The 13,091-nt window shown below is 37.0% G+C and overlaps 1 pseudogene; it reads left to right on the forward strand.

The window, feature by feature from the left end:
• Positions 1-8,599: 8,599 nt before the first annotated feature.
• On the forward strand, positions 8,600-12,549 carry LOC100964210 (annotated as a pseudogene).
• The last annotated feature ends 542 nt before the right edge of the window (positions 12,550-13,091 follow it).

Genomic DNA, 13,091 nt, shown 5'->3' on the forward strand with positions numbered 1-13,091 from the left:
GGTGTCGTGAAGTCTATATTAACCAGCTTGATGAAAATATTTCAGATTGTATATAAAACCAGCACATTGTACCTCATGATTGCATTAATGTACACAGCTATGATTTAATACAAATAAAGAAATAAATAAAAATTAAAAAAAAAAGAAAGACTGGGGAGGGGGGATGGAAATTTGTGTGCTAGAAACGGAGATTTCCATGCAGTTGAATTTATTGTTAATGATAAATCTAGGATTTCATTTTCAGACAGGACTGAGTGACTCAATGCACGTAGATAACGAAATATTCAGAAAAAGGCTCAAAGAACTATTGGGATGAGGCCTCATGAAAATCACATATCTGGATATTGAAATCAAGGAATTCAGCTATTAGGGACCAACATGGAGCTGCTAAAATCTTCAAGCAATGAAAGGGAAGACCCATGCAGGAGGTCAGCAGATACAAACCACTAAAAAAGGAAGGTTCTAATGAGAGATATAATCTGGTGGTGAGACTCAAACTGAAGTTGCCTCCTATCCCACCATGAAAGACAAGTTCATCAAAGAGAATTAGACTTCCCTAAGGGGATTTAAAACTGTGCCTTTTGGAATAACTGAAGTAAATGGTGAAAAATACTATGAAACTTGAGGTAAAAATAATGAGCTCTGAAGTTCCATAAACACAAAGAGTGAAGCGTAGATAATAAAAGTATACATTTCAGAATATATGTGACAGAGTTAGGTGGCAGGATGGATATAGCTGACTAGAGGGTGATGAGGAATAAGCACAGTGTGAAATATGCAAAACTCGAGGTGTCTGTCGAACATCCACCTGGTGACGTCCAGGACACAGCCTGAAGCATACGTCTAGTCACCAACCCAACTGACACCGGAGAGATTCACGGATAATTCCTAAGTGAAGCATGGGATGTGAGCCTGTAGTCTCAAAATTTCCTAATAAAGAAGTTTGTGAAAGGAAGCCTTCGTATTAAAATAATCTGAGTAGCAGTCGTGGTGGTGGCCATACAAAGGTATCTAGTGGATATAGAAGTAGTAATATAAAATGCTACCTGTGAGGGACAGTGAAATCAAGGGCTGTTGTCCATAGATTTCTTAAATAAAACTTTTTTTTTCAGAAAAATGAGGGGAAAGCTTTAGCCTCTTAATGAGGGCGTCCAGAGTTAGAGTCACAGAATCGTTAGACATGTAAAAGAAATGAACATTTTGACTCAGACATGTCCTAGTAGGGAAGGTTCTACTTCCTCTCCATTCTTTCAGTTTTTTCTTTTAAAATGCCTTCATAATTTACGGGAAAAGCACAGGTTTATACTAAACCTTTTCCTCTTTTTCCAATTTCTACCATGGATCTCCCCTCCCAGCAAGGGTCTCCCCAAGTTTCATCTGAATTGTCTAGCCAGCACTCTGGGAAAACAAATGCTTAAGTGCCTCTGTCTATTCATAGACCTTTGCTATATTATTACGTAACACAACTATGGCGTGAAATTATAAGGGCACAGACTATATTTTATTCAAAGGGTTTTTTTATAAGTAGCTATAATGCACTTATTAATAAATCATCATTACCAGCAATGACAGCAACAAGAACATTATTTTGGCCTTTTCTTAGGAAGAATTTAAATTCAGAGTGTACAAATAGAATCTGACCTTGGGAAAGTTACTATAGTTCTCTAGATTTTAGTTTTCTTAACTCTTAAATGTGAGAAGTAAGACTGGAGCAGAGGTGTCACATTGGAATTTTGAAGGTTGTATGTGACTCAGTGGTGTCCTGTTGGGTACAGACCCTTTCGTTGTGGTTGTTTGCTTTCTTATAAAAATAGGTTACATGTTCAAATTTACCAAACTGTGCACTTGAAAATAATATTGATCTTAATCAAGCAAAACAGACATGCATGAAGTACTAAGCGAAAAAAAGTCTAAACATTTTCCCTAAAAGGTCTAATCTAAGTGTCACATTACAGAAACTGTTTGAATAAAGTTCAAGATTCTTTTACCCGAAACTTGGTCACAAAGTTATTTCATGTTGTGCGTAGGCTGTTTTACTAATCTGTGGAAGTCAGATCATTCATATCATTCTTATTTTCTGGTAACCAATCACTAGAGCATTGTCAGGAAAATTAGACCAAAAAACCCCAGAAAACATAAAAACAATAAAGGCATCAAACTCCCCACTTTCTGATTGTAGCCATAATTAAACAAGCCATGTATGTACTTTAAGTTTTCTTGGAATTTGTCCTGTCCCTTTCCCTCACGTCACATCTCCATGCATACGTAAATCCCACAAGTGAATTTGGTTGAAGTTCAAACTAAAACTCCCAACACATTAATTTTGCAGATGGGAAAAATGAGATTCAGAAGAGTGGTCACTTGTCAGGAGCCAGGGAACGAATAAATGGTAAAGCTTTAACTTTCCATTGTCCTTGCTGACTCCAAAGTTCAAGACCTTTGTATAGAATACACATCATTTAGAACTGAAGGATATTTTAAAAATATCTCTAGGTTTATAGTAACTTAAAATTTTACTGATTTCTTAAACTACTTAATAATCCTATTGGCAAAAATAAGATTAAACATTAAAGAATATAAGCCACATGTAAATTACCCATAGTTCGTGATACCTAACCATTTTGGGAATGCTGGATTTACAGAATGAGATTTGGTATACAAATTATGCTCACAATCTACTGTAATTGAGCTGACATCCATAACTAGGAAAAGACAGAATTTATGTCAATAATTTATTTCCCATAATTTATATAATATTATAGGACTGCCACAATTCTAAACAAGATGTAAACTATATTAAGGTCCTATTGAAAATATAGTATAAATTTGCATTCTGCCAATATAGTGAGTGTGTGTGAGACAGTGCATGATGATAACTTTGTTACTATCTATAAAATTCAGCATTTATCAAGTTTATTTAAGAAACTACTAAGAGTATTTTAAATTTTTTATTTAAAAATTTTGACAAATTAAACACAGATGAATATCATGTGTTATAAGAGTGTTAAAATAAAAATGATTTCAAAAACTAGTAATATATAAAATGAAATTTCTATCCATTTGGGGTTTGTTTGATAATTATTTTTAAATATTCTTGGGAAGACTCTTAAGCCATGTTCAAGTAAAAAAAAAAATTCTGTTGCCAAGAGTGTGGCTTTATGTCTGCTAAATTATTATGCAGTCTTCTAAAACTTGGAGAAAAATACTCAAGGGGGTTACTTAATGTCAGGATAGTAAGTATTATCTACATTTAATATTAAAGAAATAGTAGATAAATTCCATTGGCTTCATTTATTGTAGTGGGGCTAATTTTCTGATCCCAGATTTTAAAATGGTAAATTTAATTTTCTTATGTTTTATAGCAAGATATCCATTATCTAATCTGTCATAAACTGTTTAAGAATAATGGGTAGCAACCAGATAGATTATGAGATAACATGGAAGGATCTGAAAAGAGCTCAAATTTGATGTATGTTAGAGTAAAACTTCTTTAAAATCTGAAATGTGTAGACACCTGGTTAAATGGAGCAGATTTCATAAATAAATGAGTCAGGGGTTGAACACAATGTCGGGAACATGATTCTTTTTATCATTATCCTTATGAAGAAGAAAATAACGAAGGTTGTCGGCTGGTAAAATACATCACACACGTAGGCTTTTGTTAAGTTTTTAAACTTGATAAGGAGGGGAAGCACATGTCAGTAAGGAAATGAATCTTGAACTTTGGAAATAAAGGCAAATTTGAGGCTTTGAATGAACAGACATCTTATTTGACTAGAAATGATCATAGTTCCAATTCCTTGTCAAACATGTTGGTTTCTTGCTGTCAGAGAATGCTCTTCCATTTCTGATACTTCAGCATCTGTCGTTGGCTATTACAGAACCAGTGCTGTTGGCTGTCGGGACTTTACAGTTTCAATTGGCAAACTTATCTGTCTTTGGCAGGATGAGACAGAAATATTTCTCATTCAGGGGCTGCTCCTGAGGAAAACGGCAGCAGCCCCAGGAAATTTGAGTACATTAGCTTCAAAGGACCTGTCTGGCACCCTTCTGACAGCACACTCTGCAAAGTCCCTTCCCATCTCCTGCTCCCTGGGAGGCTTTGTCTGCATCTTAAATATGTATTCTTGGCATTACATGAGACTTCAGCAAGTTCTATGCTTTAATATTAATTTACATAAATATAAGCGCAGCCATAGACTTTTATTCAGAGGTATCTTTCTGGTAAATAACATAAACCCCTGGGAGAAATAGACAATGTATGTAAGATCTGGTAGAACAGATTGAAACAGTAGAATAACTGAGAAATTTCACCAATTACTTGTAACTTTAAAATCGTGCTCTTCTTAAAAAAAAAAAAACACATGCCAAATTAGAGTTTCAGTTATGATTTACTATTTATACTGCAAAGAGGTTGTTGGAGGACATGTAGAGCTTTAGTTATTTGCTAAAAATAAAAAACTCACTGAGTATTTCTGTATCTCACGAAGGGCAATCTGCTTTCAAGGGTCACATCCCCATTTTCTCCTTCCAGGTTGTCCTTCCTCCCGCCTCCCGCCTCCCTGCTCCTGCAGCCCACTTAGCCCTTCCTCTCCTCCAAGGCAGTTCAGAGAAATTGCTGGAGGTGTGGAGGGCACTTGTGTGCATGTGTGCATTTCTCGCTCCCCGTGGACTCCATCTCTTGGTATTTATATGCCTCTAAAATTTTATCAAGTGCTTTATAATCTATTCATTGAATATTTTATTACTCCATAAAAGCTGCAAACGTCTCTACTTAGAAAATCCCAACCCTCTCTAGCATGGGAAAATAGCCTGTAACATTGAAAAATGTCACTGACCACAGCTGGGTTTGACCGTATATTGTGGTGGGGACAGAAATATGGTCTATACAGAAACACCTTTAATTCTTATTTTCAATGTACTGTGATGGTAAATCATAGGGTCTGTTGGGTTTATTTTATTATTTTTGCGATCATTGTGGGGTTTTATTTATTTTGCCACACACTTGCAGAGAATATCAAGTGAGGAGTAAGTAGGGTATGTCACTGTCTTATTCAGTGAAACAATACGGTGTGTTCTTTCCTAATCTGGATGAATTTTAAGGGCCTTTGTAAGGCCATACCCATACAATGCAGTTCATGGAACAGTCGTAATCGGAAGCTGCTACTGTGAAAGAAATAGATCACTTTACGTCTCAGGGTGCTTTGCTGCAAAGAGAGGTAAAACACAGTCTTTTTTAATGAACACAATGTTAATGACATAAACTATATGGCAGTCTATAGCTTTCAAGCTCAATGCCAATGGAAATCTAACCAACACATGCTTAATTTGATCAATCACTATAAGGACACTGCATAATTGTTATGTAATACTGATTTATTTCTCACAAGGGCCCAAGAAGACATACAATGTAAACATGTGGCAGAGTCTCTCCAGAGCTCACTTTCCATTCACAGATTCGGTTACCATTAAATAACTTGCCCTCATTGCACATTTACAGTTTTCCTCCCTAGGACACAGTTGACTCCTTACATGAGGCTGTTCTCATAGGAACTCTGTTCCCAATTTTATAATTACCTTTAGTGCTTTTCTCTGGCAAAGTCTTCCACATCTCAGTCAAGCTGCAGAATCTAAATTAAAAACGGCACAGTGATGCTATCAGCTTACAGGCCATTATGAAGTTCCCAGATCTCTGTTACACGACATGAATCCAGTCCAATGGCTGTTATGAATTAAGCATTACAGAAGCACACAGATACACCAGCTTATTCTCTCTGTAGGTGTTTGAAAGAAATTCAGAGAAAATATTAGTTCATTTCTTCTCACAACAAATGCATATGAATTTATGAGAAATGCTGACTAAACACAATCTGTCCTTAAAGTAAACATATGAATGAATTTTCAAAAGCATGACATTTTTGAGTGTAATTTTATTTTATCTATGTATCTGATTGTTTATTTATTTATTTCTTTGTTTACTTTTAAGGTAGAATTTCACTCTGTTGCCCTGGGTAAAGTACTGTGGCATCCTAGCTTATAGCAACCTCCAACTTTTAGGCTCAACCGATCCTCTTGCCTCATTTTTTCTTTTCCTTTATTTTTTTGTTTGTTTGCTTTTTGTTTAAGTAGAGATGGGGTCTAGCTCTTGCTCAGGCTGGTCTTGAACTCATGAGCTTAAGCCATCAGCCTGCCGTGGCCTCCCAGAATGCTGGGGTTACAGGCATGAGCCACTGTGCCTGGCCTTTGAGCATAATTTTCAGAAAACAATTTCTTTTTCTGAGTGTGTGTGTAGGTGCCTGGGTACATATGTATATAAAAAGAAAATGACATTATTAGACAAGTAATCAAAGAAAATTTGTTTTATTTAATGAAACTTAAGTGACAGTTCATATAGTTAGTATGAGGCATTATAAGAATTTTATTATTTTTTTAGATACAGAGTCTCACTTTATTGCCCTCGGTAGAGTGCTGTGGTGTCACAGCTCACAGCAACCTCCAACTCCAGGGCTTAGGCGATTCTCTTGCCTCAGCCTCCCAAATAGCTAGGACTACAGGCACCTGCCACAACGCCTGGCTATTTTTTTTCTTGCAATTTGGCCAGGGTCAGGTTCGAACCCACCACCCTCAGTATATGGGGCCGGCACCCATCCCTCTGAGCCACAGGCACTGCCCATAAAAACAACTTTAGACTGAAGCTTTGACACACCCTTTGAGTCACTGAAAAAATAATCAAGGAATCAATTGCCTACCCAAGAAATTGGGCCGTGGGACTTAATCACATGCCATTATTAAACATTCTGTAAATTCCATGCATCTACTTCACCTAGGTGTTCCTGAACCCACTACAAATACCTTGACTCCACCTCATCACAAAGAAAGAAAATACAAACAAATTATGTCTTCCACTCTTAGACTGTGTTTGTCTGAGTGCTCTATGCCTGAATATAGACAAGTTGTAATTCAGAGATTTGTCAAAGATTTATCAGTCTGAAGTTAGTAATATATATGGCTACACTTGCTACTTTTGTCCCATTGATGTTTATCACCTTTGGTTTACATAACTCTGCTTTGTTTTAGATCTCGACATTGCAGTGAATAGCAGTCCTTCAGGTGAGAGCGAGCTAAGGCTGAAAAGGAGGCCGAGTTCTAATGTTATCGCAGAAAATGATCTGTTTTCATTATGATGTGATGATCCCATTTTTTTTTCCCTAAGTGTGATTTTCTAAATAGAGAAGCAGCTTATTTCCTGGTATTTATTGCCTCTCTAAGTTGTTTTTTATTAGAGACTGTATTGCTTCAAACTGACATTTTCCTAATATTGGTATGGTTTTTTCTACATTTTATGTCATTAAAAATTATGCATGCCTCAAAAACACCATATCCCAATTGAGTCATATCAATGTAAATAAAAATGCAAAGAGGCAAAGTCGATAATATTACCAAAAAATTGGTGTTTAGGGTATAATACGGAGATTCATACTGCACAGATGTTCAGCAGAAATGAGATCTGCACCTCAATTGAGTACGGGTATTACCTGTTTTATTGCTCTGTCTCTGTACAGCAGGCAAGGGTAGAGAGACTGTGACCTTGAATGCATCACAAAAGAATATCTTGCTTTAGAGAAAAGAAAAAGAAATATTTCTCATAGGTATGTATGCCCAGGCCGTTAAGAAATAGTGATATCAAAAGAAGTAAAGTGATAGAAATTTAAATGAACAGACATGACAAATTCTAGTGTTTGGATCCAGTGGGGAAGTTGTAGATGCAGTTTTAATCAAGATTTAAGCAAAAGGAAAAATACTAAAAGCAAAGGGAAAAATATTTTATTTCTTTATTGAGATAGTATAGTCAAAGAATACATCATGCTCTACAACTTTTTCATTGAGTATCACCAAATAATAATGGGCGATTATTGATCATGTGATTCTTATGAATTTTGTCTGGGAAAGCCCCAGAGATGTAACTGATTTTGTGGAGTTTGTAACTAATTTATTTTCCCTCTCAATGTGTGTGTATACATACATTTATGTTATAGATATTCATCTATGTATTTTAAGTTTTGTCATCCCCCTGTCTAAATTTTTTGAAAATAATAGAAATAATAACTACCAACTAATTTCCAAAGAGACAAGGTCATGTATAATCAAATTTGAGTATCATCATGAAAAAAACAAAACAAGAACAAACAAAATTACCTCTGTCCTTTCCCTAAACCCTGGTGCTTCAACTTCCATTCCTTATTTAGCTTGACTTGCCATTCAGCAACCAGTTATCTAGGGGGATGGTGGGATTCATCTGGCCTTAGAGATGACCATTTCCCTGAATTTTGACATTTCCTCCACTAATAGACATAACAATAGATTCAACCAATTATTTTCATATCTGTTACCTACCCACAGATCTATGAATAATTTTGTATCTCAGTTTAGCTCTATCTTGTCAGAATGAAGACTGGAATCCACACCCTCTCAAACAGATATCAGATTTTTTTCTTATATTGAACAAAAACTATCTTAGCATCTAGAGAAGTCAAGCATAATCTTGACAAATTGTACATTTCCTATATTGGGGAACATAAATAGTAAGAGCTAACTTGTCATGTCATCAGACTATGCGAACTGGAGTTTACCGTCACAACTAGATGGGCTCAAGTTAAAACCCCTCTCCTCGTCAGTCATTCCCCTTGAAATTATGGAGGCCACTGTTCCTCCAGATGTTCTCTTCTCCTCCCACACTTCATCCCTGCAGTCTCAGCCTACTTTTTCATCCTGCTCTAGAACAAATCAATATTCGTCTAGTCTCAGAGAGAACATTAGCATTTTCATCATGTGTAGACAATGGTTTATTCATCCCCTGACCCTGAAGGCTCAGTTCTGGTTGAAGACAAGTTTGCTAAAGCAACTTTTAAAAAGGCAGATTTACTCCTACAATAAGCATACATATTGCCCTATAAGAAATAATTTTTCTTGTTGTCCTTAGTAATATTAAACATTTTATATATTCATTTTTTATAAAAACAATTATTTCCTCCTTCCCTGTCACCTCCTTTCTCTCCCTTTCTTTCTCCTTCTTCTCTTGTCCCCTTTCCCTCCTGCCCCTCTTCCCCCACTTCAATTTCATTATATTTTTCTCTCATATTGAGCATGTAGTTGTTCATCTTCTGGTTTCATTTTAGTATTAAGTATCCTGGATACTTGCTTTTCCATTCTTGTGATGCTTTATTAAGGAGAATGTTCTTGGACTCCATCCAGGTTAATACAAAACATGAACAGAACCTTCTCCAAAGAAACACATGAATGGTCAACAAAAATATGAAAAATTTCTCATCATCCCTAATCATCAGAGAAATACAAATTAAAGCCACCTTGTGATGCCACCAAACCCCAGTGAAAATAGCCCACATCACAAAGCCCCAAAGCTGCAATGCTGGCATAGTTTTGGACAGAAGGGAACACTTTTATATTGCTGGTAATATTTCAAACTAATATAGCCTCTTTGGAGAGAAGGATGGCGAATTCTCAAAGAACTCAAATTAGACCTCCCATTTGATCCTACATTCCCATTGCTCTACATCTACACAGAAGAAAAAAAATGATTTTATAACAAGATTTTTATAACTGTTTATCACAGCTCAATTCAAGATGAGGCAAGATGTGGAATCAACCCAAGTGCCCATCAACTCATGAACAGATTAATAAACTGTGGCATATGTGTACATGGAATACTATACAGCCATAAATAAGTGTGAATTTAATAAATAGAGATAGTGACCAAAAAGTTTACGTCTATCAGACAGGGAATGTGTATAAAAGGGTTCTAGAAAATATGACAGATTTCATAGACAAAGTTGAAACAGGCCAATAGAAACAGCATAATCAGAAGAAATACACTATCAATGTATCTATACAAAATTTATCATCTACACTCAGCAGGAGAATTTATTATTTGGAAAAATGCAAATGAACTAAATATAAAAGGTTCCAGAGGGTTCTCTGAGGTAAGCAAAAGACTCTAGACAAGGGTGACAATCCTTCCCCTACTGATGTAAGACTTTGCTTCCCAATGGGTAGTCTTAGCACCAAGATCAAAATAGTGCCACATTAGAAGGAAAAAATATGTTTCAGACCCCCCTTTGAAACCTTTTTTTCCCATTCTCTTATTCTTTTATACTGTAAGAACAACTATGTTCAAGGTATGTATCTTTATCTTCATGATGTGTAAAGCTAGCAATTTACCTGATGAAACTTACAGTTAACAAAATTGAAAGAACATAGGAGATATCTTAGAGCCAGTGTGGAGAGGAAAGAGGATAAAAAATAAAGCCTTGGACCATACATATATATATTTGTGTTTGTGTGTGTCTATGTAGCACAAGACAGCACACAGATGAGAGAGGAAAAAAAAGGAGAGGTTTACGCTGTTTTATACAATGATGGAAAAATAGGATCTAGATTTATTCCTTCAATTAAAACAATCAAAAACAGGTATTACATATATATAACAATAATTTTATGATTTTCATTATCAGGTAATAAACAATGAATGGTTTCTTGAAAGACACAATCTTGGGAAAACCTGCAATAGTAAATCAAGTAGCTCACTAGTCCAAGAGAGTATTCAGGCCACGATGCAAGGTGAAGGAGCCCAGTAATAGCCCAGGGAGCTCCTTGAATAAAGAATATAGACCAGCTCATCTGTGGATGCCCAGGTGGATAAGTGTGTCCAAGGCCATCAGGAGACAGGAACTGAGAAGTAAAAGCTACACAGAAAGAGAAGTCACACGGAGGACTCCCCTCAAATACTCAGCAGACGACTGACCAGGTTAGATACGTGAGACCAAATACCCAAGACTGGGCAAAAAACAAAACCAACACCTTTACCCTTAAAACAAAAAATTGACAAATTAGATTTGATTAATATTAGGCCTTAAACTTGCAAAAAGTATTTGCAATGCCTACACCTGGTGAAAGATGTATATCCAGAATATACAAAAACATCTATGTACCAATAGGAAGAACTCAGACAACTAAATTAAAAGTAATCTAATTATAGGAGGAAGGGGAAAGTGGGGAAGAGGCAGAGGAGTGCTGTGCTCTCACCTAATAGACAAAATCTAAGTGTATATGGCACATGTCCTGGGGGAGGGGCACGACCTCAACTTGGACTTTATCTAACAAACTCGAACAATGCGACTTAATCTTTTAGACCTCCATATCAATCCAAAATAAAAAAATAAAATTAAATAAATTTTAAAATAATCCACAATCAATCTGAAATAAAAATAAAAGTAATCAACATATTTGAGCATATTAAAAAACCAATAAACAGTCTGTTGTCTGTGGCTGCAGGGCTCGCTTTCAGCAACAGGACTCAAAGGGCCTTCCCGAATCCTTACCTGTCCGAAGGCTACTTTGATGCTTCTGGGGTGCTGACTCCTGAGTTCTTACAATGCTTGAACAATAAGATTCATGAACTTCTTCAGCAAATGGAAAGAGGCCTAAAGTCAGCAGACCCTCTAGATGGCACTGTTTACACTGGCCGGGCAGGTATTGCTGGACTTTATTTACACCTCTATGATGTATTTGGGGAGCCTGTCTACCTACAGATGGCAGGTGGCTCTGTAAAGCAAAGTCTGAACTGTTTGACCAAGCGTTCCATCACCTTCCTTTGCGGGGATGCAGGCCCCTTGGCGGCAGCCGCTGTTCCGTATAACAAGATGAACAATGAGAAGCAAGCAGAAGAATGCATCACAGGGCTAATTCACCTAAATAAGATCCATCCCCATGATCCAAATGAAACGCTCTATGGATGAATGGGATACGTCAATGCTCTTCTTTTTATCAATAAGAACTTTGGAGTGGAAAAGATTTCTGAAAGCCACATCCAGCAGATTTGTGGAACAGTTTTAACCTCTGGAGAAAACCTAGCTAGAAAGAGAAACTTCACAGCAAAGACTCCACTGAGGCATGAACAGTACCAGGAATATTATGTGGGAGCTGCTCATGGCCTGGCAGGAATTTATTACTACCTGATGCAGCCCAGCCTTCTAGTGAGCCAAGGAAAGTTACATGATTTAGTCAAGCCCAGTGTACACCATGTCTGCCAGCTGAAATTCCCTTTCGGCAATTTTCCTCCATGTGTGGACGATACCCGAGAAGTGCTTGTCCACTGCTCTCATGGTGCCCCCTGGGGTAATCTACGTGCTTACCCAGGCCTATAAGGTGTTCAAAAAGGAAAAATATCTCTATGATGCCTATCAGTGTGCCAATGTGATCTGGCGATATGGCCTGCTGAAGAAGGGATATGGGTCCAGCCATGGCACTGCCGGGAATGCCTAAGCCTTCCTGAAACTCTACAACCTCACCCAGGACATGAAGTACTGGTACAGGGCCTGTAAGTTTGCTGAATGGTGCTTAGAGTATGGACAGCACGGGGGCAGAACACTGGACACCCCTTTCTCCCTCTTTAAAGGAATGGCTGGAACAACATATTTCCTGGCTGACCTGCTAGTCCCCACAAAAGCCAAATTCCCTGCGTTTGAACTATAAGAGGAAAGCATGCCCCACAACTCTGTGTGACCCTTTCTGTACACACAAAAAACTAACTGCTTTCGTTGCTGTTCAAGGAAACACAGAGGCAAAATGCAAAAAAAAAAAAAAAAACATACAGAAAAGTCTCAAAATCATTTGATAATCAAAAACTGAAAATTAAGAACCATAATGAGAAAACTAAAAACCAAACAGAATGGCTGATACCTGAATGATTGGTGGTAGCGAGTGTGGATTGACAGAATATGGAGATAGGAGAATTCATATACTCTTATTTAGGAGTATATTGACCATTTTTGCTACTTTGGATCACTTTTTCTTTCTTATAAGTTTGTACAATAATTTTTAAAAAAATGTTTGGCAGCCTCAGCAGAAGCTTGAACTATATTTACGCCTCAGCATTTCGGCTTCTTGGTATGTTTCCAAATGACGATGCTTTGCTGTCACATCCTCCTTGTCTACTTTCAGTGCCACTGTGCTGGTCAAGCACCTCCAGACTTCAAATCTAATACAGGGCGAAGAGTAACTCACAGTGCACAATG

The sequence above is a fragment of the Otolemur garnettii genome, unplaced genomic scaffold (assembly GCF_000181295.1).
Source record: "Otolemur garnettii isolate 467f Iridium unplaced genomic scaffold, OtoGar3 scaffold00010, whole genome shotgun sequence".
NCBI classification, from domain to species: Eukaryota; Metazoa; Chordata; class Mammalia; order Primates; family Galagidae; genus Otolemur; species Otolemur garnettii.